The sequence below is a fragment of the Heptranchias perlo genome, chromosome 5 (assembly GCF_035084215.1).
Source record: "Heptranchias perlo isolate sHepPer1 chromosome 5, sHepPer1.hap1, whole genome shotgun sequence".
Lineage (NCBI taxonomy): Eukaryota > Metazoa > Chordata > Chondrichthyes > Hexanchiformes > Hexanchidae > Heptranchias > Heptranchias perlo.
Window position 1 is genome coordinate 114,149,598 of NC_090329.1, and position 23,922 is coordinate 114,173,519.

Here is a 23,922-nt window from a genome sequence, read left to right on the forward strand (position 1 = left end):
GAGGCTGCTCTCAGCTCTGCGCACTCCCTTCAATCACAAAGCTTTTTGCTGCTTGCTCCTGCACTCTCTCTCGCTTTCCTTTGCCCATTCCTTTGCTGCACATTCTCCTGCTGCCAGACAAAGGCAAGGGAGTCGACACAGAGTCAACAAAAAAAAACACATGAAGAAAATAAGCTGGCAAAAAACATACACAAAGCAGCAAGCGTTTAAGTAAAGAGAAGCAAAGCAGGCCATCGCTTACTCCCACACTCCTCTGAAAAGTACCCCATCCCATCCGATATCACAAGCTAAGTCAGAGGCAGGCCTGGTCAGTACTCGCTTGGGACACCGCCTGGAAATAGCAACTGCCGTCAGCTTTTCTTGTTAGCTGTTTGCTGTTCTTCACGCCGACGCTGCCTTCATTTGCCAGTCTTTTTGCTGATCGCTCGCTCGCTCGCTCACTCGCTCGCTCGCTGTTGCTCGCTTTCCTCGGCCCATTTCCTGGCAGCACGTTCATAGGAACGGGAGAAGGCCATTCAGCCCTTTGAGCCTGTTCCGCCATTCGTGACTGATGTGTACCTTAACTCCATTTACCCGCCTGTGCTCCATAACCCTCAACACCCGTGCCTAACAAAAATCAATCAATCTCGGTTTTGAGATTTTCAATTGATCCCCAGCCTCAACAGCTTTTTGGGGGAGAGAGTTCCAGATTTCTACTACACTTTGTGTGAAGAAGTGCTTCCTGACATCACCCGTGAACTGCCTAGCTGTAATTTTCAGATTATGCCCCCTTGTTCCGGACTCCCCCACCAGAGGAAATAGTTTCTCTATCGAGCCTATCAGCTCCTTTAATAATCTTAAACACCTCAATTAGATCTTAATCTTCTAAACTCAAGGGAATACGAGCCTAGTCGATGCAACCTGTCCTGACAACTTAACCCTTTTAGCCCCGGTATCATTTTGGTAAATGTGCGCTGCAGCCCCTCCAAGACCAGTGTATCCTTCCTGAGGTGTGGTGCCCAGAACTGAACGCAGTACTCCAGATGCGGTCTAAGCAGAGCTTTATACAACCGTAGCATAACTTTGTATTGTATTCCAGCCCTGTTGAGATGAAGACTAACATTCGCCGACCTGCCGGTCAAATCGGGGCCAGCGGCTGCTTTTATCCATGTGCGGAAAGGCACACATCTTCTTCTGGCCTGAATTGGGCCAAGGTGACTTAAATTGGGGTGTGGGCTTGAGCCTTTTCTAAGCAGCTGGGCCTGGGAGAGGAGAAAAGGCTGCTCCCCGGTTGTCTGTATTTTGAGGCAGGAGGGACCAGCGTTTTTGCAGCAGTGAGTGAGTGAGTGAGTGAGTGAAGGAATGGTGAAGCTAATGAAGGTTAAGGCCAGGGGAAGGCAATGAAGGGTAGGTAGGGTTGCCAACTCTGGTTGGACGCATTCCTGGAGGTTTTATCACATGACTTCCAACCACCCGACCCAGTCAAACATCCTTTTTGACCCATCTGCTATAATTTTCGAACTAATTAAGAAAAGCGTTCAAAGAAAAGGAAAAACCATTTTTCTTTTAATGCCTCTATGATGTTTCTCCACGGTTGGCTGGCAGCAGTGTCCAGGAGATTAATCTTTAATTCCTGGAGACTCCAGGGCAATCCTGGAGGCTTGGCAACCCTACAATTGCGTGAGGTAAGCATTCAAGTACTGACTTTTCATATTGAATCTACATTTTCTTTACCCAACATTTGGACTTCTGTCCCTTTCTCCCCAGGTTTTGCCGGGCCTCCGACAGGTCAATTTCACCCCTTAGGGCCTCTGCCTGCCCCATTTCTTATGCCTACACCACATAATCTACAAGCCTCTCCATCACCATTTTGATGCCCATTTTAGTTCATGCATCCGGAAAGTCCCGAAAGGCCTCTCCCGACCAACAATCACGGCATGTGTTTATTGAATGATTTCAGGGGCTTTCGTCGCGAAGACACTAGCCAGAAGTCCAGCGCAGGTGTTGATGAGTTTTTATGTGAGAAAGGTCAGTGCTAAGTTTACTTCTTAGTACAGCACAGAAGGAGGCCACAGGCCAGTAAATGTTTTCCCTTGCAGAGATTGCTACCTTTGAGGTCCTTGTTTTTAACTTGGTCCCTATCCGTAGCTGGTGAAAGTGTGAGTAGAGGACTAGAGTACAAGGCGGCAGAAGTTATGCTGCAGCTATACAAAACCCTGGTTAGACCGCACCTGGAGTACTGTGAGCAGTTCTGGGCACCGCACCTTCGGAAGGACATATCGGCCTCGGAGGGAGTGCGGCGTAGGTTTACTAGAACGCTAGCCGGACTTCAAGGGTTAAGTTACGAGGAGAGATGACACAAATTGGGGTTGTATTCTCTGGAGTTTCGAAGGTTAAGGGGTGATCTGATGGAAGTTCATAAGATATTAAGGGGAACAGATAGGGTGGATAGAGAGCAACTATTTCCGCTGGTTGGGGATTCTAGGAGTAGGGGGCAGAGTCTAAAAAGTAGAGCCAGACCTTTGAGGAGAGAGATGAGAAAACATTACTACCCACAAAGGGTGGTAGAAGTTTGTAAGTCTCTCACGCAAAGGGCAATTGATAGGAGCTGAATTGCGAAATTGAAATGTGAGAGAGATAGGTTTTTGTCAAGCAAAGGTATGAAGGGATATGGGCGAAAGGCAGGTCTCTGGAGTTAGATGAGAGATGAGCCATGATGTTCTGAAATGGCGGAGCAGGCAGGCAGGCAGGCAGACAGGCAGGCAGGCGGGTGTGAATGGCCTCCTCCTGTTGCTATGTTGTAGGATTTGAATGAAGCGTTGAGCTTGCTATGTGATTGTTTTGCAGATGAAGCAGGACTTGTGTGTGTTTGTGTTTGGCAGTGCGAATGCGTGTACCCTGTGAGTGATGTTGTTTCCCCCGGCGCCAGGCAAGTGCAGAAAGTATGGTAAAGAATGAAGAAGAAGACTGCAGCCCTTTAAGTAAAGGGAAAAGCAAGCAATTGATGCCTACGGCCATACTAGTCTGAAAACGCCCGATCTCGTCTGATCTCGGAAGCTAAGCAGAGTCAGGCCTGGTTAGTACTTGGATGGGAGACCGCCTGGGAATACCAGGTGCAGTAGGCTTTTCTTGCCAGCAGAGGCTGCTCTCAGCTCTGCGCACTCCCTTCAATCACAAAGCTTTTTGCTGCTTGCTCCTGCACTCTCTCTCGCTTTCCTTTGCCCATTCCTTTGCTGCACATTCTCCTGCTGCCAGACAAAGGCAAGGGAGTCGACACAGAGTCAACAAAAAAAAACACATGAAGAAAATAAGCTGGCAAAAAACATACACAAAGCAGCAAGCGTTTAAGTAAAGAGAAGCAAAGCAGGCCATCGCTTACTCCCACACTCCTCTGAAAAGTACCCCATCCCATCCGATATCACAAGCTAAGTCAGAGGCAGGCCTGGTCAGTACTCGCTTGGGACACCGCCTGGAAATAGCAACTGCCGTCAGCTTTTCTTGTTAGCTGTTTGCTGTTCTTCACGCCGACGCTGCCTTCATTTGCCAGTCTTTTTGCTGATCGCTCGCTCGCTCGCTCACTCGCTCGCTCGCTGTTGCTCGCTTTCCTCTGCCCATTTCCTGGCAGCACGTTCATAGGAACGGGAGAAGGCCATTCAGCCCTTTGAGCCTGTTCCGCCATTCGTGACTGATGTGTACCTTAACTCCATTTACCCGCCTGTGCTCCATAACCCTCAACACCCGTGCCTAACAAAAATCAATCAATCTCGGTTTTGAGATTTTCAATTGATCCCCAGCCTCAACAGCTTTTTGGGGGAGAGAGTTCCAGATTTCTACTACACTTTGTGTGAAGAAGTGCTTCCTGACATCACCCGTGAACTGCCTAGCTGTAATTTTCAGATTATGCCCCCTTGTTCCGGACTCCCCCACCAGAGGAAATAGTTTCTCTATCGAGCCTATCAGCTCCTTTAATAATCTTAAACACCTCAATTAGATCTTAATCTTCTAAACTCAAGGGAATACGAGCCTAGTCGATGCAACCTGTCCTGACAACTTAACCCTTTTAGCCCCGGTATCATTTTGGTAAATGTGCGCTGCAGCCCCTCCAAGACCAGTGTATCCTTCCTGAGGTGTGGTGCCCAGAACTGAACGCAGTACTCCAGATGCGGTCTAAGCAGAGCTTTATACAACCGTAGCATAACTTTGTATTGTATTCCAGCCCTGTTGAGATGAAGACTAACATTCGCCGACCTGCCGGTCAAATCGGGGCCAGCGGCTGCTTTTATCCATGTGCGGAAAGGCACACATCTTCTTCTGGCCTGAATTGGGCCAAGGTGACTTAAATTGGGGTGTGGGCTTGAGCCTTTTCTAAGCAGCTGGGCCTGGGAGAGGAGAAAAGGCTGCTCCCCGGTTGTCTGTATTTTGAGGCAGGAGGGACCAGCGTTTTTGCAGCAGTGAGTGAGTGAGTGAGTGAGTGAAGGAATGGTGAAGCTAATGAAGGTTAAGGCCAGGGGAAGGCAATGAAGGGTAGGTAGGGTTGCCAACTCTGGTTGGACGCATTCCTGGAGGTTTTATCACATGACTTCCAACCACCCGACCCAGTCAAACATCCTTTTTGACCCATCTGCTATAATTTTCGAACTAATTAAGAAAAGCGTTCAAAGAAAAGGAAAAACCATTTTTCTTTTAATGCCTCTATGATGTTTCTCCACGGTTGGTTGGCAGCAGTGTCCAGGAGATTAATCTTTAATTCCTGGAGACTCCAGGGCAATCCTGGAGGCTTGGCAACCCTACAATTGCGTGAGGTAAGCAGTCAAGTACTGACTTTTCATATTGAATCTACATTTTCTTTACCCAACATTTGGACTTCTGTCCCTTTCTCCCCAGGTTTTGCCGGGCCTCCGACAGGTCAATTTCACCCCTTAGGGCCTCTGCCTGCCCCATTTCTTATGCCTACACCACATAATCTACAAGCCTCTCCATCACCATTTTGATGCCCATTTTAGTTCATGCATCCGGAAAGTCCCGAAAGGCCTCTCCCGACCAACAATCACGGCATGTGTTTATTGAATGATTTCAGGGGCTTTCGTCGCGAAGACACTAGCCAGAAGTCCAGCGCAGGTGTTGATGAGTTTTTATGTGAGAAAGGTCAGTGCTAAGTTTACTTCTTAGTACAGCACAGAAGGAGGCCACAGGCCAGTAAATGTTTTCCCTTGCAGAGATTGCTACCTTTGAGGTCCTTGTTTTTAACTTGGTCCCTATCCGTAGCTGGTGAAAGTGTGAGTAGAGGACTAGAGTACAAGGCGGCAGAAGTTATGCTGCAGCTATACAAAACCCTGGTTAGACCGCACCTGGAGTACTGTGAGCAGTTCTGGGCACCGCACCTTCGGAAGGACATATCGGCCTCGGAGGGAGTGCGGCGTAGGTTTACTAGAACGCTAGCTGGACTTCAAGGGTTAAGTTACGAGGAGAGATGACACAAATTGGGGTTGTATTCTCTGGAGTTTCGAAGGTTAAGGGGTGATCTGATGGAAGTTCATAAGATATTAAGGGGAACAGATAGGGTGGATAGAGAGCAACTATTTCCGCTGGTTGGGGATTCTAGGAATAGGGGGCAGAGTCTAAAAAGTAGAGCCAGACCTTTGAGGAGAGAGATGAGAAAACATTACTACCCACAAAGGGTGGTAGAAGTTTGTAAGTCTCTCACGCAAAGGGCAATTGATAGGAGCTGAATTGCGAAATTGAAATGTGAGAGAGATAGGTTTTTGTCAAGCAAAGGTATGAAGGGATATGGGCGAAAGGCAGGTCTCTGGAGTTAGATGAGAGATGAGCCATGATGTTCTGAAATGGCGGAGCAGGCAGGCAGGCAGGCAGGCAGACAGGCAGGCAGGCGGGTGTGAATGGCCTCCTCCTGTTGCTATGTTGTAGGATTTGAATGAAGCGTTGAGCTTGCTATGTGATTGTTTTGCAGATGAAGCAGGACTTGTGTGTGTTTGTGTTTGGCAGTGCGAATGCGTGTACCCTGTGAGTGATGTTGTTTCCCCCGGCGCCAGGCAAGTGCAGAAAGTGTGGTAAAGAATGAAGAAGAGGACTGCAGCCCTTTAAGTAAAGGGAAAAGCAAGCAATTGATGCCTACGGCCATACTAGTCTGAAAACGCCCGATCTCGTCTGATCTCGGAAGCTAAGCAGAGTCAGGCCTGGTTAGTACTTGGATGGGAGACCGCCTGGGAATACCAGGTGCAGTAGGCTTTTCTTGCCAGCAGAGGCTGCTCTCAGCTCTGCGCACTCCCTTCAATCACAAAGCTTTTTGCTGCTTGCTCCTGCACTCTCTCTCGCTTTCCTTTGCCCATTCCTTTGCTGCACATTCTCCTGCTGCCAGACAAAGGCAAGGGAGTCGACACAGAGTCAACAAAAAAAAACACATGAAGAAAATAAGCTGGCAAAAAACATACACAAAGCAGCAAGCGTTTAAGTAAAGAGAAGCAAAGCAGGCCATCGCTTACTCCCACACTCCTCTGAAAAGTACCCCATCCCATCCGATATCACAAGCTAAGTCAGAGGCAGGCCTGGTCAGTACTCGCTTGGGACACCGCCTGGAAATAGCAACTGCCGTCAGCTTTTCTTGTTAGCTGTTTGCTGTTCTTCACGCCGACGCTGCCTTCATTTGCCAGTCTTTTTGCTGATCGCTCGCTCGCTCGCTCACTCGCTCGCTCGCTGTTGCTCGCTTTCCTCGGCCCATTTCCTGGCAGCACGTTCATAGGAACGGGAGAAGGCCATTCAGCCCTTTGAGCCTGTTCCGCCATTCGTGACTGATGTGTACCTTAACTCCATTTACCCGCCTGTGCTCCATAACCCTCAACACCCGTGCCTAACAAAAATCAATCAATCTCGGTTTTGAGATTTTCAATTGATCCCCAGCCTCAACAGCTTTTTGGGGGAGAGAGTTCCAGATTTCTACTACACTTTGTGTGAAGAAGTGCTTCCTGACATCACCCGTGAACTGCCTAGCTGTAATTTTCAGATTATGCCCCCTTGTTCCGGACTCCCCCACCAGAGGAAATAGTTTCTCTATCGAGCCTATCAGCTCCTTTAATAATCTTAAACACCTCAATTAGATCTTAATCTTCTAAACTCAAGGGAATACGAGCCTAGTCGATGCAACCTGTCCTGACAACTTAACCCTTTTAGCCCCGGTATCATTTTGGTAAATGTGCGCTGCAGCCCCTCCAAGACCAGTGTATCCTTCCTGAGGTGTGGTGCCCAGAACTGAACGCAGTACTCCAGATGCGGTCTAAGCAGAGCTTTATACAACCGTAGCATAACTTTGTATTGTATTCCAGCCCTGTTGAGATGAAGACTAACATTCGCCGACCTGCCGGTCAAATCGGGGCCAGCGGCTGCTTTTATCCATGTGCGGAAAGGCACACATCTTCTTCTGGCCTGAATTGGGCCAAGGTGACTTAAATTGGGGTGTGGGCTTGAGCCTTTTCTAAGCAGCTGGGCCTGGGAGAGGAGAAAAGGCTGCTCCCCGGTTGTCTGTATTTTGAGGCAGGAGGGACCAGCGTTTTTGCAGCAGTGAGTGAGTGAGTGAGTGAGTGAAGGAATGGTGAAGCTAATGAAGGTTAAGGCCAGGGGAAGGCAATGAAGGGTAGGTAGGGTTGCCAACTCTGGTTGGACGCATTCCTGGAGGTTTTATCACATGACTTCCAACCACCCGACCCAGTCAAACATCCTTTTTGACCCATCTGCTATAATTTTCGAACTAATTAAGAAAAGCGTTCAAAGAAAAGGAAAAACCATTTTTCTTTTAATGCCTCTATGATGTTTCTCCACGGTTGGCTGGCAGCAGTGTCCAGGAGATTAATCTTTAATTCCTGGAGACTCCAGGGCAATCCTGGAGGCTTGGCAACCCTACAATTGCGTGAGGTAAGCATTCAAGTACTGACTTTTCATATTGAATCTACATTTTCTTTACCCAACATTTGGACTTCTGTCCCTTTCTCCCCAGGTTTTGCCGGGCCTCCGACAGGTCAATTTCACCCCTTAGGGCCTCTGCCTGCCCCATTTCTTATGCCTACACCACATAATCTACAAGCCTCTCCATCACCATTTTGATGCCCATTTTAGTTCATGCATCCGGAAAGTCCCGAAAGGCCTCTCCCGACCAACAATCACGGCATGTGTTTATTGAATGATTTCAGGGGCTTTCGTCGCGAAGACACTAGCCAGAAGTCCAGCGCAGGTGTTGATGAGTTTTTATGTGAGAAAGGTCAGTGCTAAGTTTACTTCTTAGTACAGCACAGAAGGAGGCCACAGGCCAGTAAATGTTTTCCCTTGCAGAGATTGCTACCTTTGAGGTCCTTGTTTTTAACTTGGTCCCTATCCGTAGCTGGTGAAAGTGTGAGTAGAGGACTAGAGTACAAGGCGGCAGAAGTTATGCTGCAGCTATACAAAACCCTGGTTAGACCGCACCTGGAGTACTGTGAGCAGTTCTGGGCACCGCACCTTCGGAAGGACATATCGGCCTCGGAGGGAGTGCGGCGTAGGTTTACTAGAACGCTAGCTGGACTTCAAGGGTTAAGTTACGAGGAGAGATGACACAAATTGGGGTTGTATTCTCTGGAGTTTCGAAGGTTAAGGGGTGATCTGATGGAAGTTCATAAGATATTAAGGGGAACAGATAGGGTGGATAGAGAGCAACTATTTCCGCTGGTTGGGGATTCTAGGAGTAGGGGGCAGAGTCTAAAAAGTAGAGCCAGACCTTTGAGGAGAGAGATGAGAAAACATTACTACCCACAAAGGGTGGTAGAAGTTTGTAAGTCTCTCACGCAAAGGGCAATTGATAGGAGCTGAATTGCGAAATTGAAATGTGAGAGAGATAGGTTTTTGTCAAGCAAAGGTATGAAGGGATATGGGCGAAAGGCAGGTCTCTGGAGTTAGATGAGAGATGAGCCATGATGTTCTGAAATGGCGGAGCAGGCAGGCAGGCAGGCAGACAGGCAGGCAGGCGGGTGGGTGTGAATGGCCTCCTCCTGTTGCTATGTTGTAGGATTTGAATGAAGCGTTGAGCTTGCTATGTGATTGTTTTGCAGATGAAGCAGGACTTGTGTGTGTTTGTGTTTGGCAGTGCGAATGCGTGTACCCTGTGAGTGATGTTGTTTCCCCCGGCGCCAGGCAAGTGCAGAAAGTATGGTAAAGAATGAAGAAGAAGACTGCAGCCCTTTAAGTAAAGGGAAAAGCAAGCAATTGATGCCTACGGCCATACTAGTCTGAAAACGCCCGATCTCGTCTGATCTCGGAAGCTAAGCAGAGTCAGGCCTGGTTAGTACTTGGATGGGAGACCGCCTGGGAATACCAGGTGCAGTAGGCTTTTCTTGCCAGCAGAGGCTGCTCTCAGCTCTGCGCACTCCCTTCAATCACAAAGCTTTTTGCTGCTTGCTCCTGCACTCTCTCTCGCTTTCCTTTGCCCATTCCTTTGCTGCACATTCTCCTGCTGCCAGACAAAGGCAAGGGAGTCGACACAGAGTCAACAAAAAAAAACACATGAAGAAAATAAGCTGGCAAAAAACATACACAAAGCAGCAAGCGTTTAAGTAAAGAGAAGCAAAGCAGGCCATCGCTTACTCCCACACTCCTCTGAAAAGTACCCCATCCCATCCGATATCACAAGCTAAGTCAGAGGCAGGCCTGGTCAGTACTCGCTTGGGACACCGCCTGGAAATAGCAACTGCCGTCAGCTTTTCTTGTTAGCTGTTTGCTGTTCTTCACGCCGACGCTGCCTTCATTTGCCAGTCTTTTTGCTGATCGCTCGCTCGCTCGCTCACTCGGTCGCTCGCTGTTGCTCGCTTTCCTCGGCCCATTTCCTGGCAGCACGTTCATAGGAACGGGAGAAGGCCATTCAGCCCTTTGAGCCTGTTCCGCCATTCGTGACTGATGTGTACCTTAACTCCATTTACCCGCCTGTGCTCCATAACCCTCAACACCCGTGCCTAACAAAAATCAATCAATCTCGGTTTTGAGATTTTCAATTGATCCCCAGCCTCAACAGCTTTTTGGGGGAGAGAGTTCCAGATTTCTACTACACTTTGTGTGAAGAAGTGCTTCCTGACATCACCCGTGAACTGCCTAGCTGTAATTTTCAGATTATGCCCCCTTGTTCCGGACTCCCCCACCAGAGGAAATAGTTTCTCTATCGAGCCTATCAGCTCCTTTAATAATCTTAAACACCTCAATTAGATCTTAATCTTCTAAACTCAAGGGAATACGAGCCTAGTCGATGCAACCTGTCCTGACAACTTAACCCTTTTAGCCCCGGTATCATTTTGGTAAATGTGCGCTGCAGCCCCTCCAAGACCAGTGTATCCTTCCTGAGGTGTGGTGCCCAGAACTGAACGCAGTACTCCAGATGCGGTCTAAGCAGAGCTTTATACAACCGTAGCATAACTTTGTATTGTATTCCAGCCCTGTTGAGATGAAGACTAACATTCGCCGACCTGCCGGTCAAATCGGGGCCAGCGGCTGCTTTTATCCATGTGCGGAAAGGCACACATCTTCTTCTGGCCTGAATTGGGCCAAGGTGACTTAAATTGGGGTGTGGGCTTGAGCCTTTTCTAAGCAGCTGGGCCTGGGAGAGGAGAAAAGGCTGCTCCCCGGTTGTCTGTATTTTGAGGCAGGAGGGACCAGCGTTTTTGCAGCAGTGAGTGAGTGAGTGAGTGAGTGAAGGAATGGTGAAGCTAATGAAGGTTAAGGCCAGGGGAAGGCAATGAAGGGTAGGTAGGGTTGCCAACTCTGGTTGGACGCATTCCTGGAGGTTTTATCACATGACTTCCAACCACCCGACCCAGTCAAACATCCTTTTTGACCCATCTGCTATAATTTTCGAACTAATTAAGAAAAGCGTTCAAAGAAAAGGAAAAACCATTTTTCTTTTAATGCCTCTATGATGTTTCTCCACGGTTGGCTGGCAGCAGTGTCCAGGAGATTAATCTTTAATTCCTGGAGACTCCAGGGCAATCCTGGAGGCTTGGCAACCCTACAATTGCGTGAGGTAAGCATTCAAGTACTGACTTTTCATATTGAATCTACATTTTCTTTACCCAACATTTGGACTTCTGTCCCTTTCTCCCCAGGTTTTGCCGGGCCTCCGACAGGTCAATTTCACCCCTTAGGGCCTCTGCCTGCCCCATTTCTTATGCCTACACCACATAATCTACAAGCCTCTCCATCACCATTTTGATGCCCATTTTAGTTCATGCATCCGGAAAGTCCCGAAAGGCCTCTCCCGACCAACAATCACGGCATGTGTTTATTGAATGATTTCAGGGGCTTTCGTCGCGAAGACACTAGCCAGAAGTCCAGCGCAGGTGTTGATGAGTTTTTATGTGAGAAAGGTCAGTGCTAAGTTTACTTCTTAGTACAGCACAGAAGGAGGCCACAGGCCAGTAAATGTTTTCCCTTGCAGAGATTGCTACCTTTGAGGTCCTTGTTTTTAACTTGGTCCCTATCCGTAGCTGGTGAAAGTGTGAGTAGAGGACTAGAGTACAAGGCGGCAGAAGTTATGCTGCAGCTATACAAAACCCTGGTTAGACCGCACCTGGAGTACTGTGAGCAGTTCTGGGCACCGCACCTTCGGAAGGACATATCGGCCTCGGAGGGAGTGCGGCGTAGGTTTACTAGAACGCTAGCTGGACTTCAAGGGTTAAGTTACGAGGAGAGATGACACAAATTGGGGTTGTATTCTCTGGAGTTTCGAAGGTTAAGGGGTGATCTGATGGAAGTTCATAAGATATTAAGGGGAACAGATAGGGTGGATAGAGAGCAACTATTTCCGCTGGTTGGGGATTCTAGGAGTAGGGGGCAGAGTCTAAAAAGTAGAGCCAGACCTTTGAGGAGAGAGATGAGAAAACATTACTACCCACAAAGGGTGGTAGAAGTTTGTAAGTCTCTCACGCAAAGGGCAATTGATAGGAGCTGAATTGCGAAATTGAAATGTGAGAGAGATAGGTTTTTGTCAAGCAAAGGTATGAAGGGATATGGGCGAAAGGCAGGTCTCTGGAGTTAGATGAGAGATGAGCCATGATGTTCTGAAATGGCGGAGCAGGCAGGCAGGCAGGCAGACAGGCAGGCAGGCGGGTGTGAATGGCCTCCTCCTGTTGCTATGTTGTAGGATTTGAATGAAGCGTTGAGCTTGCTATGTGATTGTTTTGCAGATGAAGCAGGACTTGTGTGTGTTTGTGTTTGGCAGTGCGAATGCGTGTACCCTGTGAGTGATGTTGTTTCCCCCGGCGCCAGGCAAGTGCAGAAAGTATGGTAAAGAATGAAGAAGAAGACTGCAGCCCTTTAAGTAAAGGGAAAAGCAAGCAATTGATGCCTACGGCCATACTAGTCTGAAAACGCCCGATCTCGTCTGATCTCGGAAGCTAAGCAGAGTCAGGCCTGGTTAGTACTTGGATGGGAGACCGCCTGGGAATACCAGGTGCAGTAGGCTTTTCTTGCCAGCAGAGGCTGCTCTCAGCTCTGCGCACTCCCTTCAATCACAAAGCTTTTTGCTGCTTGCTCCTGCACTCTCTCTCGCTTTCCTTTGCCCATTCCTTTGCTGCACATTCTCCTGCTGCCAGACAAAGGCAAGGGAGTCGACACAGAGTCAACAAAAAAAAACACATGAAGAAAATAAGCTGGCAAAAAACATACACAAAGCAGCAAGCGTTTAAGTAAAGAGAAGCAAAGCAGGCCATCGCTTACTCCCACACTCCTCTGAAAAGTACCCCATCCCATCCGATATCACAAGCTAAGTCAGAGGCAGGCCTGGTCAGTACTCGCTTGGGACACCGCCTGGAAATAGCAACTGCCGTCAGCTTTTCTTGTTAGCTGTTTGCTGTTCTTCACGCCGACGCTGCCTTCATTTGCCAGTCTTTTTGCTGATCGCTCGCTCGCTCGCTCACTCGCTCGCTCGCTGTTGCTCGCTTTCCTCTGCCCATTTCCTGGCAGCACGTTCATAGGAACGGGAGAAGGCCATTCAGCCCTTTGAGCCTGTTCCGCCATTCGTGACTGATGTGTACCTTAACTCCATTTACCCGCCTGTGCTCCATAACCCTCAACACCCGTGCCTAACAAAAATCAATCAATCTCGGTTTTGAGATTTTCAATTGATCCCCAGCCTCAACAGCTTTTTGGGGGAGAGAGTTCCAGATTTCTACTACACTTTGTGTGAAGAAGTGCTTCCTGACATCACCCGTGAACTGCCTAGCTGTAATTTTCAGATTATGCCCCCTTGTTCCGGACTCCCCCACCAGAGGAAATAGTTTCTCTATCGAGCCTATCAGCTCCTTTAATAATCTTAAACACCTCAATTAGATCTTAATCTTCTAAACTCAAGGGAATACGAGCCTAGTCGATGCAACCTGTCCTGACAACTTAACCCTTTTAGCCCCGGTATCATTTTGGTAAATGTGCGCTGCAGCCCCTCCAAGACCAGTGTATCCTTCCTGAGGTGTGGTGCCCAGAACTGAACGCAGTACTCCAGATGCGGTCTAAGCAGAGCTTTATACAACCGTAGCATAACTTTGTATTGTATTCCAGCCCTGTTGAGATGAAGACTAACATTCGCCGACCTGCCGGTCAAATCGGGGCCAGCGGCTGCTTTTATCCATGTGCGGAAAGGCACACATCTTCTTCTGGCCTGAATTGGGCCAAGGTGACTTAAATTGGGGTGTGGGCTTGAGCCTTTTCTAAGCAGCTGGGCCTGGGAGAGGAGAAAAGGCTGCTCCCCGGTTGTCTGTATTTTGAGGCAGGAGGGACCAGCGTTTTTGCAGCAGTGAGTGAGTGAGTGAGTGAGTGAAGGAATGGTGAAGCTAATGAAGGTTAAGGCCAGGGGAAGGCAATGAAGGGTAGGTAGGGTTGCCAACTCTGGTTGGACGCATTCCTGGAGGTTTTATCACATGACTTCCAACCACCCGACCCAGTCAAACATCCTTTTTGACCCATCTGCTATAATTTTCGAACTAATTAAGAAAAGCGTTCAAAGAAAAGGAAAAACCATTTTTCTTTTAATGCCTCTATGATGTTTCTCCACGGTTGGTTGGCAGCAGTGTCCAGGAGATTAATCTTTAATTCCTGGAGACTCCAGGGCAATCCTGGAGGCTTGGCAACCCTACAATTGCGTGAGGTAAGCAGTCAAGTACTGACTTTTCATATTGAATCTACATTTTCTTTACCCAACATTTGGACTTCTGTCCCTTTCTCCCCAGGTTTTGCCGGGCCTCCGACAGGTCAATTTCACCCCTTAGGGCCTCTGCCTGCCCCATTTCTTATGCCTACACCACATAATCTACAAGCCTCTCCATCACCATTTTGATGCCCATTTTAGTTCATGCATCCGGAAAGTCCCGAAAGGCCTCTCCCGACCAACAATCACGGCATGTGTTTATTGAATGATTTCAGGGGCTTTCGTCGCGAAGACACTAGCCAGAAGTCCAGCGCAGGTGTTGATGAGTTTTTATGTGAGAAAGGTCAGTGCTAAGTTTACTTCTTAGTACAGCACAGAAGGAGGCCACAGGCCAGTAAATGTTTTCCCTTGCAGAGATTGCTACCTTTGAGGTCCTTGTTTTTAACTTGGTCCCTATCCGTAGCTGGTGAAAGTGTGAGTAGAGGACTAGAGTACAAGGCGGCAGAAGTTATGCTGCAGCTATACAAAACCCTGGTTAGACCGCACCTGGAGTACTGTGAGCAGTTCTGGGCACCGCACCTTCGGAAGGACATATCGGCCTCGGAGGGAGTGCGGCGTAGGTTTACTAGAACGCTAGCTGGACTTCAAGGGTTAAGTTACGAGGAGAGATGACACAAATTGGGGTTGTATTCTCTGGAGTTTCGAAGGTTAAGGGGTGATCTGATGGAAGTTCATAAGATATTAAGGGGAACAGATAGGGTGGATAGAGAGCAACTATTTCCGCTGGTTGGGGATTCTAGGAATAGGGGGCAGAGTCTAAAAAGTAGAGCCAGACCTTTGAGGAGAGAGATGAGAAAACATTACTACCCACAAAGGGTGGTAGAAGTTTGTAAGTCTCTCACGCAAAGGGCAATTGATAGGAGCTGAATTGCGAAATTGAAATGTGAGAGAGATAGGTTTTTGTCAAGCAAAGGTATGAAGGGATATGGGCGAAAGGCAGGTCTCTGGAGTTAGATGAGAGATGAGCCATGATGTTCTGAAATGGCGGAGCAGGCAGGCAGGCAGGCAGGCAGACAGGCAGGCAGGCGGGTGTGAATGGCCTCCTCCTGTTGCTATGTTGTAGGATTTGAATGAAGCGTTGAGCTTGCTATGTGATTGTTTTGCAGATGAAGCAGGACTTGTGTGTGTTTGTGTTTGGCAGTGCGAATGCGTGTACCCTGTGAGTGATGTTGTTTCCCCCGGCGCCAGGCAAGTGCAGAAAGTGTGGTAAAGAATGAAGAAGAGGACTGCAGCCCTTTAAGTAAAGGGAAAAGCAAGCAATTGATGCCTACGGCCATACTAGTCTGAAAACGCCCGATCTCGTCTGATCTCGGAAGCTAAGCAGAGTCAGGCCTGGTTAGTACTTGGATGGGAGACCGCCTGGGAATACCAGGTGCAGTAGGCTTTTCTTGCCAGCAGAGGCTGCTCTCAGCTCTGCGCACTCCCTTCAATCACAAAGCTTTTTGCTGCTTGCTCCTGCACTCTCTCTCGCTTTCCTTTGCCCATTCCTTTGCTGCACATTCTCCTGCTGCCAGACAAAGGCAAGGGAGTCGACACAGAGTCAACAAAAAAAAACACATGAAGAAAATAAGCTGGCAAAAAACATACACAAAGCAGCAAGCGTTTAAGTAAAGAGAAGCAAAGCAGGCCATCGCTTACTCCCACACTCCTCTGAAAAGTACCCCATCCCATCCGATATCACAAGCTAAGTCAGAGGCAGGCCTGGTCAGTACTCGCTTGGGACACCGCCTGGAAATAGCAACTGCCGTCAGCTTTTCTTGTTAGCTGTTTGCTGTTCTTCACGCCGACGCTGCCTTCATTTGCCAGTCTTTTTGCTGATCGCTCGCTCGCTCGCTCACTCGCTCGCTCGCTGTTGCTCGCTTTCCTCGGCCCATTTCCTGGCAGCACGTTCATAGGAACGGGAGAAGGCCATTCAGCCCTTTGAGCCTGTTCCGCCATTCGTGACTGATGTGTACCTTAACTCCATTTACCCGCCTGTGCTCCATAACCCTCAACACCCGTGCCTAACAAAAATCAATCAATCTCGGTTTTGAGATTTTCAATTGATCCCCAGCCTCAACAGCTTTTTGGGGGAGAGAGTTCCAGATTTCTACTACACTTTGTGTGAAGAAGTGCTTCCTGACATCACCCGTGAACTGCCTAGCTGTAATTTTCAGATTATGCCCCCTTGTTCCGGACTCCCCCACCAGAGGAAATAGTTTCTCTATCGAGCCTATCAGCTCCTTTAATAATCTTAAACACCTCAATTAGATCTTAATCTTCTAAACTCAAGGGAATACGAGCCTAGTCGATGCAACCTGTCCTGACAACTTAACCCTTTTAGCCCCGGTATCATTTTGGTAAATGTGCGCTGCAGCCCCTCCAAGACCAGTGTATCCTTCCTGAGGTGTGGTGCCCAGAACTGAACGCAGTACTCCAGATGCGGTCTAAGCAGAGCTTTATACAACCGTAGCATAACTTTGTATTGTATTCCAGCCCTGTTGAGATGAAGACTAACATTCGCCGACCTGCCGGTCAAATCGGGGCCAGCGGCTGCTTTTATCCATGTGCGGAAAGGCACACATCTTCTTCTGGCCTGAATTGGGCCAAGGTGACTTAAATTGGGGTGTGGGCTTGAGCCTTTTCTAAGCAGCTGGGCCTGGGAGAGGAGAAAAGGCTGCTCCCCGGTTGTCTGTATTTTGAGGCAGGAGGGACCAGCGTTTTTGCAGCAGTGAGTGAGTGAGTGAGTGAGTGAAGGAATGGTGAAGCTAATGAAGGTTAAGGCCAGGGGAAGGCAATGAAGGGTAGGTAGGGTTGCCAACTCTGGTTGGACGCATTCCTGGAGGTTTTATCACATGACTTCCAACCACCCGACCCAGTCAAACATCCTTTTTGACCCATCTGCTATAATTTTCGAACTAATTAAGAAAAGCGTTCAAAGAAAAGGAAAAACCATTTTTCTTTTAATGCCTCTATGATGTTTCTCCACGGTTGGCTGGCAGCAGTGTCCAGGAGATTAATCTTTAATTCCTGGAGACTCCAGGGCAATCCTGGAGGCTTGGCAACCCTACAATTGCGTGAGGTAAGCATTCAAGTACTGACTTTTCATATTGAATCTACATTTTCTTTACCCAACATTTGGACTTCTGTCCCTTTCTCCCCAGGTTTTGCCGGGCCTCCGACAGGTCAATTTCACCCCTTAGGGCCTCTGCCTGCCCCATTTCTTATGCCTACACCACATAATCTACAAGCCTCTCCATCACCATTTTGATGCCCATTTTAGTTCATGCATCCGGAAAGTCCCGAAAGGCCTCTCCCGACCAACAATCACGGCATGTGTTTATTGAATGATTTCAGGGGCTTTCGTCGCGAAGACACTAGCCAGAAGTCCAGCGCAGGTGTTGATGAGTTTTTATGTGAGAAAGGTCAGTGCTAAGTTTACTTCTTAGTACAGCACAGAAGGAGGCCACAGGCCAGTAAATGTTTTCCCTTGCAGAGATTGCTACCTTTGAGGTCCTTGTTTTTAACTTGGTCCCTATCCGTAGCTGGTGAAAGTGTGAGTAGAGGACTAGAGTACAAGGCGGCAGAAGTTATGCTGCAGCTATACAAAACCCTGGTTAGACCGCACCTGGAGTACTGTGAGCAGTTCTGGGCACCGCACCTTCGGAAGGACATATCGGCCTCGGAGGGAGTGCGGCGTAGGTTTACTAGAACGCTAGCTGGACTTCAAGGGTTAAGTTACGAGGAGAGATGACACAAATTGGGGTTGTATTCTCTGGAGTTTCGAAGGTTAAGGGGTGATCTGATGGAAGTTCATAAGATATTAAGGGGAACAGATAGGGTGGATAGAGAGCAACTATTTCCGCTGGTTGGGGATTCTAGGAGTAGGGGGCAGAGTCTAAAAAGTAGAGCCAGACCTTTGAGGAGAGAGATGAGAAAACATTACTACCCACAAAGGGTGGTAGAAGTTTGTAAGTCTCTCACGCAAAGGGCAATTGATAGGAGCTGAATTGCGAAATTGAAATGTGAGAGAGATAGGTTTTTGTCAAGCAAAGGTATGAAGGGATATGGGCGAAAGGCAGGTCTCTGGAGTTAGATGAGAGATGAGCCATGATGTTCTGAAATGGCGGAGCAGGCAGGCAGGCAGGCAGACAGGCAGGCAGGCGGGTGGGTGTGAATGGCCTCCTCCTGTTGCTATGTTGTAGGATTTGAATGAAGCGTTGAGCTTGCTATGTGATTGTTTTGCAGATGAAGCAGGACTTGTGTGTGTTTGTGTTTGGCAGTGCGAATGCGTGTACCCTGTGAGTGATGTTGTTTCCCCCGGCGCCAGGCAAGTGCAGAAAGTATGGTAAAGAATGAAGAAGAAGACTGCAGCCCTTTAAGTAAAGGGAAAAGCAAGCAATTGATGCCTACGGCCATACTAGTCTGAAAACGCCCGATCTCGTCTGATCTCGGAAGCTAAGCAGAGTCAGGCCTGGTTAGTACTTGGATGGGAGACCGCCTGGGAATACCAGGTGCAGTAGGCTTTTCTTGCCAGCAGAGGCTGCTCTCAGCTCTGCGCACTCCCTTCAATCACAAAGCTTTTTGCTGCTTGCTCCTGCACTCTCTCTCGCTTTCCTTTGCCCATTCCTTTGCTGCACATTCTCCTGCTGCCAGACAAAGGCAAGGGAGTCGACACAGAGTCAACAAAAAAAAACACATGAAGAAAATAAGCTGGCAAAAAACATACACAAAGCAGCAAGCGTTTAAGTAAAGAGAAGCAAAGCAGGCCATCGCTTACTCCCACACTCCTCTGAAAAGTACCCCATCCCATCCGATATCACAAGCTAAGTCAGAGGCAGGCCTGGTCAGTACTCGCTTGGGACACCGCCTGGAAATAGCAACTGCCGTCAGCTTTTCTTGTTAGCTGTTTGCTGTTCTTCACGCCGACGCTGCCTTCATTTGCCAGTCTTTTTGCTGATCGCTCGCTCGCTCGCTCACTCGGTCGCTCGCTGTTGCTCGCTTTCCTCGGCCCATTTCCTGGCAGCACGTTCATAGGAACGGGAGAAGGCCATTCAGCCCTTTGAGCCTGTTCCGCCATTCGTGACTGATGTGTACCTTAACTCCATTTACCCGCCTGTGCTCCATAACCCTCAACACCCGTGCCTAACAAAAATCAATCAATCTCGGTTTTGAGATTTTCAATTGATCCCCAGCCTCAACAGCTTTTTGGGGGAGAGAGTTCCAGATTTCTACTACACTTTGTGTGAAGAAGTGCTTCCTGACATCACCCGTGAACTGCCTAGCTGTAATTTTCAGATTATGCCCCCTTGTTCCGGACTCCCCCACCAGAGGAAATAGTTTCTCTATCGAGCCTATCAGCTCCTTTAATAATCTTAAACACCTCAATTAGATCTTAATCTTCTAAACTCAAGGGAATACGAGCCTAGTCGATGCAACCTGTCCTGACAACTTAACCCTTTTAGCCCCGGTATCATTTTGGTAAATGTGCGCTGCAGCCCCTCCAAGACCAGTGTATCCTTCCTGAGGTGTGGTGCCCAGAACTGAACGCAGTACTCCAGATGCGGTCTAAGCAGAGCTTTATACAACCGTAGCATAACTTTGTATTGTATTCCAGCCCTGTTGAGATGAAGACTAACATTCGCCGACCTGCCGGTCAAATCGGGGCCAGCGGCTGCTTTTATCCATGTGCGGAAAGGCACACATCTTCTTCTGGCCTGAATTGGGCCAAGGTGACTTAAATTGGGGTGTGGGCTTGAGCCTTTTCTAAGCAGCTGGGCCTGGGAGAGGAGAAAAGGCTGCTCCCCGGTTGTCTGTATTTTGAGGCAGGAGGGACCAGCGTTTTTGCAGCAGTGAGTGAGTGAGTGAGTGAGTGAAGGAATGGTGAAGCTAATGAAGGTTAAGGCCAGGGGAAGGCAATGAAGGGTAGGTAGGGTTGCCAACTCTGGTTGGACGCATTCCTGGAGGTTTTATCACATGACTTCCAACCACCCGACCCAGTCAAACATCCTTTTTGACCCATCTGCTATAATTTTCGAACTAATTAAGAAAAGCGTTCAAAGAAAAGGAAAAACCATTTTTCTTTTAATGCCTCTATGATGTTTCTCCACGGTTGGCTGGCAGCAGTGTCCAGGAGATTAATCTTTAATTCCTGGAGACTCCAGGGCAATCCTGGAGGCTTGGCAACCCTACAATTGCGTGAGGTAAGCATTCAAGTACTGACTTTTCATATTGAATCTACATTTTCTTTACCCAACATTTGGACTTCTGTCCCTTTCTCCCCAGGTTTTGCCGGGCCTCCGACAGGTCAATTTCACCCCTTAGGGCCTCTGCCTGCCCCATTTCTTATGCCTACACCACATAATCTACAAGCCTCTCCATCACCATTTTGATGCCCATTTTAGTTCATGCATCCGGAAAGTCCCGAAAGGCCTCTCCCGACCAACAATCACGGCATGTGTTTATTGAATGATTTCAGGGGCTTTCGTCGCGAAGACACTAGCCAGAAGTCCAGCGCAGGTGTTGATGAGTTTTTATGTGAGAAAGGTCAGTGCTAAGTTTACTTCTTAGTACAGCACAGAAGGAGGCCACAGGCCAGTAAATGTTTTCCCTTGCAGAGATTGCTACCTTTGAGGTCCTTGTTTTTAACTTGGTCCCTATCCGTAGCTGGTGAAAGTGTGAGTAGAGGACTAGAGTACAAGGCGGCAGAAGTTATGCTGCAGCTATACAAAACCCTGGTTAGACCGCACCTGGAGTACTGTGAGCAGTTCTGGGCACCGCACCTTCGGAAGGACATATCGGCCTCGGAGGGAGTGCGGCGTAGGTTTACTAGAACGCTAGCTGGACTTCAAGGGTTAAGTTACGAGGAGAGATGACACAAATTGGGGTTGTATTCTCTGGAGTTTCGAAGGTTAAGGGGTGATCTGATGGAAGTTCATAAGATATTAAGGGGAACAGATAGGGTGGATAGAGAGCAACTATTTCCGCTGGTTGGGGATTCTAGGAGTAGGGGGCAGAGTCTAAAAAGTAGAGCCAGACCTTTGAGGAGAGAGATGAGAAAACATTACTACCCACAAAGGGTGGTAGAAGTTTGTAAGTCTCTCACGCAAAGGGCAATTGATAGGAGCTGAATTGCGAAATTGAAATGTGAGAGAGATAGGTTTTTGTCAAGCAAAGGTATGAAGGGATATGGGCGAAAGGCAGGTCTCTGGAGTTAGATGAGAGATGAGCCATGATGTTCTGAAATGGCGGAGCAGGCAGGCAGGCAGGCAGACAGGCAGGCAGGCGGGTGGGTGTGAATGGCCTCCTCCTGTTGCTATGTTGTAGGATTTGAATGAAGCGTTGAGCTTGCTATGTGATTGTTTTGCAGATGAAGCAGGACTTGTGTGTGTTTGTGTTTGGCAGTGCGAATGCGTGTACCCTGTGAGTGATGTTGTTTCCCCCGGCGCCAGGCAAGTGCAGAAAGTATGGTAAAGAATGAAGAAGAAGACTGCAGCCCTTTAAGTAAAGGGAAAAGCAAGCAATTGATGCCTACGGCCATACTAGTCTGAAAACGCCCGATCTCGTCTGATCTCGGAAGCTAAGCAGAGTCAGGCCTGGTTAGTACTTGGATGGGAGACCGCCTGGGAATACCAGGTGCAGTAGGCTTTTCTTGCCAGCAGAGGCTGCTCTCAGCTCTGCGCACTCCCTTCAATCACAAAGCTTTTTGCTGCTTGCTCCTGCACTCTCTCTCGCTTTCCTTTGCCCATTCCTTTGCTGCACATTCTCCTGCTGCCAGACAAAGGCAAGGGAGTCGACACAGAGTCAACAAAAAAAAACACATGAAGAAAATAAGCTGGCAAAAAACATACACAAAGCAGCAAGCGTTTAAGTAAAGAGAAGCAAAGCAGGCCATCGCTTACTCCCACACTCCTCTGAAAAGTACCCCATCCCATCCGATATCACAAGCTAAGTCAGAGGCAGGCCTGGTCAGTACTCGCTTGGGACACCGCCTGGAAATAGCAACTGCCGTCAGCTTTTCTTGTTAGCTGTTTGCTGTTCTTCACGCCGACGCTGCCTTCATTTGCCAGTCTTTTTGCTGATCGCTCGCTCGCTCGCTCACTCGCTCGCTCGCTGTTGCTCGCTTTCCTCTGCCCATTTCCTGGCAGCACGTTCATAGGAACGGGAGAAGGCCATTCAGCCCTTTGAGCCTGTTCCGCCATTCGTGACTGATGTGTACCTTAACTCCATTTACCCGCCTGTGCTCCATAACCCTCAACACCCGTGCCTAACAAAAATCAATCAATCTCGGTTTTGAGATTTTCAATTGATCCCCAGCCTCAACAGCTTTTTGGGGGAGAGAGTTCCAGATTTCTACTACACTTTGTGTGAAGAAGTGCTTCCTGACATCACCCGTGAACTGCCTAGCTGTAATTTTCAGATTATGCCCCCTTGTTCCGGACTCCCCCACCAGAGGAAATAGTTTCTCTATCGAGCCTATCAGCTCCTTTAATAATCTTAAACACCTCAATTAGATCTTAATCTTCTAAACTCAAGGGAATACGAGCCTAGTCGATGCAACCTGTCCTGACAACTTAACCCTTTTAGCCCCGGTATCATTTTGGTAAATGTGCGCTGCAGCCCCTCCAAGACCAGTGTATCCTTCCTGAGGTGTGGTGCCCAGAACTGAACGCAGTACTCCAGATGCGGTCTAAGCAGAGCTTTATACAACCGTAGCATAACTTTGTATTGTATTCCAGCCCTGTTGAGATGAAGACTAACATTCGCCGACCTGCCGGTCAAATCGGGGCCAGCGGCTGCTTTTATCCATGTGCGGAAAGGCACACATCTTCTTCTGGCCTGAATTGGGCCAAGGTGACTTAAATTGGGGTGTGGGCTTGAGCCTTTTCTAAGCAGCTGGGCCTGGGAGAGGAGAAAAGGCTGCTCCCCGGTTGTCTGTATTTTGAGGCAGGAGGGACCAGCGTTTTTGCAGCAGTGAGTGAGTGAGTGAGTGAGTGAAGGAATGGTGAAGCTAATGAAGGTTAAGGCCAGGGGAAGGCAATGAAGGGTAGGTAGGGTTGCCAACTCTGGTTGGACGCATTCCTGGAGGTTTTATCACATGACTTCCAACCACCCGACCCAGTCAAACATCCTTTTTGACCCATCTGCTATAATTTTCGAACTAATTAAGAAAAGCGTTCAAAGAAAAGGAAAAACCATTTTTCTTTTAATGCCTCTATGATGTTTCTCCACGGTTGGCTGGCAGCAGTGTCCAGGAGATTAATCTTTAATTCCTGGAGACTCCAGGGCAATCCTGGAGGCTTGGCAACCCTACAATTGCGTGAGGTAAGCATTCAAGTACTGACTTTTCATATTGAATCTACATTTTCTTTACCCAACATTTGGACTTCTGTCCCTTTCTCCCCAGGTTTTGCCGGGCCTCCGACAGGTCAATTTCACCCCTTAGGGCCTCTGCCTGCCCCATTTCTTATGCCTACACCACATAATCTACAAGCCTCTCCATCACCATTTTGATGCCCATTTTAGTTCATGCATCCGGAAAGTCCCGAAAGGCCTCTCCCGACCAACAATCACGGCATGTGTTTATTGAATGATTTCAGGGGCTTTCGTCGCGAAGACACTAGCCAGAAGTCCAGCGCAGGTGTTGATGAGTTTTTATGTGAGAAAGGTCAGTGCTAAGTTTACTTCTTAGTACAGCACAGAAGGAGGCCACAGGCCAGTAAATGTTTTCCCTTGCAGAGATT

At 48.4% G+C, this 23,922-nt stretch overlaps 7 non-coding genes across 7 annotated transcripts; all 7 read left to right on the top strand.

The window, feature by feature from the left end:
* Positions 1–2,985: 2,985 nt before the first annotated feature.
* On the top strand, positions 2,986–3,104 carry LOC137322401 (5S ribosomal RNA). The gene has a single exon (XR_010963110.1). It is a non-coding gene; the product is annotated as a 5S ribosomal RNA (ribosomal RNA).
* A 3,002-nt stretch (positions 3,105–6,106) lies between these two features.
* LOC137322402 (5S ribosomal RNA) lies at positions 6,107–6,225 on the top strand. Its single transcript, XR_010963111.1, has one exon. It is a non-coding gene; the product is annotated as a 5S ribosomal RNA (ribosomal RNA).
* Positions 6,226–9,227: 3,002 nt separating this feature from the next.
* LOC137322404 (5S ribosomal RNA) lies at positions 9,228–9,346 on the top strand. The gene has a single exon (XR_010963112.1). It is a non-coding gene; the product is annotated as a 5S ribosomal RNA (ribosomal RNA).
* A 2,998-nt stretch (positions 9,347–12,344) lies between these two features.
* LOC137322405 (5S ribosomal RNA) lies at positions 12,345–12,463 on the top strand. The gene has a single exon (XR_010963113.1). It is a non-coding gene; the product is annotated as a 5S ribosomal RNA (ribosomal RNA).
* A 3,002-nt stretch (positions 12,464–15,465) lies between these two features.
* On the top strand, positions 15,466–15,584 carry LOC137322407 (5S ribosomal RNA). The gene has a single exon (XR_010963115.1). It is a non-coding gene; the product is annotated as a 5S ribosomal RNA (ribosomal RNA).
* A 3,002-nt stretch (positions 15,585–18,586) lies between these two features.
* On the top strand, positions 18,587–18,705 carry LOC137322408 (5S ribosomal RNA). Its single transcript, XR_010963116.1, has one exon. It is a non-coding gene; the product is annotated as a 5S ribosomal RNA (ribosomal RNA).
* A 3,002-nt stretch (positions 18,706–21,707) lies between these two features.
* LOC137322409 (5S ribosomal RNA) lies at positions 21,708–21,826 on the top strand. The gene has a single exon (XR_010963117.1). It is a non-coding gene; the product is annotated as a 5S ribosomal RNA (ribosomal RNA).
* Positions 21,827–23,922: the final 2,096 nt, after the last annotated feature.